Consider the following 4,878-nt stretch of genomic DNA (forward strand, 5'->3'; position numbering starts at 1 on the left):
GAGCCTTCCCAGCATCCCGTCTGCTCCAGCCATACCCATCCCCATGCACCTGCTGAATTCCATAAGACCAAGTACCTACAGGATTTGCACCTGGCCTTTCAGGGGCCTCCAGGACTCTGCTCCAGCTCCAGGGCTCACATTGTGTGGAAAGAGCAGTGCCACTGACATGGGTGTAAATATTTAGACTATCACCCTTGCCTGTAATGTCTCAGCACCAAGCGGGTATCGGTGATATACAGAAGAACAAAACATTGACCTCTGTCTTCCAGGGTCTCCTCAGCTGGTGGAGAACTATCACGAAAAAGGCTATGCGCTAAGTCCCAACAATTTTGAGATAGTGCCACTTAGGTGAAATTGATTTGCAGACTTGGAAACTGGACTTCATTAACATGCTAGAGTGGATCAGGTTCCCAGGACAGATTCACATCAGTCAAGCTCTCGAGAGACCGCTATATAAACCAAAATCACAATTTATTAATTTGCAATGAGAAATAAGAACTTCCAAGCAGAGTGGATATTTGTGTCACCTTGACTAACACGTTCTCTCCCAGTAGGAAACTAAATCGGAAGACAAATGGTAATGAGAACACAGCTTGAGTACACAGCCTGAGCAGGGGATACTAGAAGAATGGTTTTAATGTCAAAGGGTGTCAAATTTTCTTAAGCTCATGCCTTCGTCTCTTCTTTGGGGATAGACCTGCCAAACAGATAGGACTGGATGTTCCTGTCAGCTCACCCATGCACTCTCCTCTTGGCGAGTCCTACCTCTGACTCGCACTTTCTCTTTCTACACAGACATCCCCCTTTGGTTGACACTTTCTATGTTTAGATTTGTTAATACCACCAACTAGGCTTCTGCCAAACTCTGCTGATTTCCTGTCCCTGGCTTAGAAGACATTCTATGTTTCAGGTGTCCCACACAGATCCTAGTGTTTGTGTTGGATTGTTATCATTTAACTCATTGGTTCTCAGATGTGGCTAAACTTTGGAAGCATCTGACAAATCTTAAAAAATACTGATGTCTGCTTCCCACCCGCAGAATTTCTGATTTAATTGATACAGGGTGCAGTTTGGGCTTTGGGCTCTTTTAAACCTCCCCAAAATGTGCAGCCAGAATCTGGGGCTCCTGAAGAGTCGAAATTCAAAGAAAAGCACTTTGAATTTGAGCAAAGTTTGAAAATTACTGATTTAACTCTCAGGATTGGAGGATACCTTGACCTGTACCAGCTTTTAACACATGCCAGGGCTCTGGTTCCAGCCCGAGATGCTGATTTACTTCGTCTGGAGAGCCAGGCATGGGTATTTTTACAAAGCTCCCCAGATGATTGCAATATACAGCCAGAGTTGAGATTCGATGGTCTAAATGTTCATTTTATTAAGTTTTTGGTATCAATTCCTCCTTGGACATGGCGTTGCACAGAGGGGAACACAGGGAATATATTGAGGAAAAGGTCTGTGGAGGTGAGTTTTCCAGAGGAACAGCAGGGCTATGCATGTGAGTAAGCCCTGTGGCATCAGCAGGAAGAGCATGTGGGTAGGATGAGGTAGAGGAGCTCAAAGGTTTCTTCATATCCATACCAAATTCATGATATTTCCCTGCCATGGAAATGGATTGGGATATGTAATCCTAGTGCCATTTTCTGCCATATCTTAGTGTGACTTCAGGAGAAGGCAATGGTGCCAATGAAGTGAAGTCAACAATGTCAACCAAAGTCAATGAAGTCAATGGGCGTGCTTGAGGAAAGTTTGGCCTGCTGTATACTTTTCTACAAGAAATCTGACTTGTCTTCTCTGAGTACTCTTTTGGCCTGCTCCTCTGTACCCCTCCACCTGCATCCCCTGCTTTCTGAAGGTTGCCATCTTGAAAGAGGCTGAGCTACATTTTGGTCCATATTCTCTTTAGCAGTAGCTATGTTTAGCAGAGAAGCAAGAGAGACTGGAGAATCCCTGCCTGTCATCTTCATAAATAAGGTAAGGATTTTCAATTTTCCTCACAATTCCCTAACTTCCTATTGTCATTTCTAACCTTTCCAACCTGCATTAAGATTCGTTTGAGCTTTTGGGGTGTTTGCAGCCTTGTGTTATTGCAGGGCATCTGGGAAAGCCATCAACTCCACTTTGTAAGTAGCTTAAAAAACAACGCATTCCTAGGAGAGGAAAAGGCATGGGCAGGGCAGAGGGCCGCTCCAGCACCTCCACCCTTCCTTCTCCTGGGACTGCCACTCACAGGACTGGGAACTAAATTATTTTCAGTAGGGACAAGGGGGATAGAACAGGGCCACTGTGGCTGGGTTAGTGACACACAGCACAATTCTAGGAGCAATTTGTTCTTGTCTTTCTTTAACATGCCCTTTTTTCTAAAAAGAAATCTCTTGTAATTGCTTGATGTTACTCTGGAAGACCCAGACAGATTTTCACTGAGAACCACAGAGTTTCAGAGCTGGCAGACACTTTAGAGATCATCCATCTGACACTGGCACCAAGTTTCTACACATGAGGAAGTAGAGGCGTAAAGTCACACAGCAAATTTGTGGCAGGTAACACCCAGGTCCCCTTGGCTATGTTACTCCTGAGAACCTCAACTCCCGGCCCTGTCATCACAAACCTAACCCCACTTTCCTTATGCCTCACCTACCTGAAACTAGACTACATTCTTAGTAATGAACAGATTTCACCAGTTCATACCCATACCAGCTAAGCCAAGACGTGCTCGGTCCTCTGCAACAGGTCTCTCTAGTATTTCCAGAAGTCTCCATATACTCATGGACAAATTTCCATTGCTATGTCCGCCAGAACTCTTTCCCCCCAGACACCTGCTAGTGCTGCTGTCTCATGCCACAGCACTGGAAAGCACTAGGGCTCTCAAGATGCCAAAGGGGACCTGGCTCTGCTCGCTCCCCCTTAGAAAGGCTCTCACTCACCTTACAGTCATACAGAGACCTCAGAGGAGCTGCTTTCTCAGGGCTCATACATGAGTCATGTGTGAGTGATTACATCTGGATGTGTTGTCCAGAGTGAGAAATACTCTGCTATACTCAGAACTTTAATGACAAGGACTTACAACAGGGTCAAGCTGCCCATGCCAGGCCCTTTCTCCCTCTTAGAATGAATTCTTTTCCAGAAGTTTCCTCTGTTCTTCATGCAAATAAATGTCTTCCTGGCCTAGCCCAGCAGTTTATGATTTATAACCATAGGTGAACCCCAATTTGATGCAAGGTGGACCCCTATTCCACTAGTAATTTTCTTCTTGTAAGTACATAGTGGTAACTGAGTATTAAAGGATCCAGTTGACTTGAGGGGAGGGCGTATGATCTGAACTTTGTTATGAACGTGGTCTAAAATAAGACTCTTGCTCTCTGTTCCTCAAATTTTCCATCCACGGTAGCTTTCCCCCATCTGCTCTGCTGGTGGACAGGGGTGGACCCAGGCTTTGTGGGGCTGGAAGCTTGTATCATTTTCAGCACCATCTTTAATAAAAAGAATAGAAAATGCCAAATACAAAGTCAAGGATAAAAATAAATATCTGTTTAGAATGAGAAAAGAAATCATGAAAAACTTTAAAGTTTAAAAAGCTGACCAATAATAAAACACTACAGAACCCAGAAAAATATCATAATATTTTTTATTACCTAACTGCCTGGTAGACCTCTCTAATGCTTTTTCATTACATTTTTTTTTTGGCTGCACCCTTATTAATTGCTTCTTTATATCACCATGACTTTGTAGTATCACTTTCTAGAGCAGTAATAGATAATTCAGCCTTTCCTCTAGCAGGATTGATGGAAAATTGTTTGTTATTATTGATAGTTAGAAAAGTTTCTTTTGGCTTCAGCACATGTTATTGGTCATGGCATGTAAACTTTTAGGATTGGGAGAAGCTCTATCAAATTTCTTTCACATACGAGCTGTAAGATTTCAGGAGAGTTTAAGTTTGCACAGTAACTAATCTTCAACACTCTTTGGATTGTTGACACTCATTAATTGGGGTCACGGGAGGGCACCATGCAAGTGAAAGGTCCTGAAGCTTAAGCCTCCTTTGCCTCCTGCCCTTCTCTGGAAAGTGAGTAGAAAAAGGCCACCCAAATCCCATCTCCTACCCGTCCCCTCCCCACCCCTATGCTGGGGCCATAGCTGCAACCATTGCTCAGGCAGAACTAGAGCCTAGAACATGTGCACATATGGCAGCCATGGCAGAGATAAAAAAACTGGAATCAGGGTCCCAACCTGACTTTTTTCTGATGCTTCAAGCAATTCCAGTTAATAAGTGGGTACATTTAGGTTGGATCAAGTCACTAAGTAAACGTCAGGAATGAATTAAAATTCTTGCAGTGTCACGCTCACCGTGTCTTTCTTCCTGAATCTAGAGGTTTACAAACCATGCATTAAGACACCTATGTTTCCACAGAGGTTCCTTTGCCTAGAGCTAAGGGTGGAGCAAGGTGGTGGGGTGTCCGGGGTGGGGTGGGGGTTCAGTGGGCAGGGCTCTGGGCACACCCCGAATCAGATTCAATCAGATTAAACTGTGTGACACATTGAGGCTCCGTGAAAAGATTTCCATTAAATGGAAGTGTTTTCCTTAAAAGAAAAGTTTGAAAAATTTTTCCAATCAGTTTATTTTCATCAGGACCAAGCATGATGCCTCCTAGTCTGTACTCTTTGCCATTTAGAAACGTTATCAATTTATTTGCCAATGATTACTAGTCAAAACCCTTGCATAAATGCAGGTAAATGATTTTTCCTGTTCTGTGTTTCATTACTACACGTTCATATAACATGGATGTCAGTTTGTTTCAGGATTGCATGGTTTCTGCTTTGCTTTGCTTTCAGTTTCCTGTGCAAAATGCAGCTGTTGGAATAAAAACCATTTTGTTTCAGTTA

The sequence above is a fragment of the Equus caballus genome, chromosome 17, assembly GCF_041296265.1.
Source record: "Equus caballus isolate H_3958 breed thoroughbred chromosome 17, TB-T2T, whole genome shotgun sequence".
In the NCBI taxonomy this organism is placed as follows: Eukaryota; Metazoa; Chordata; class Mammalia; order Perissodactyla; family Equidae; genus Equus; species Equus caballus.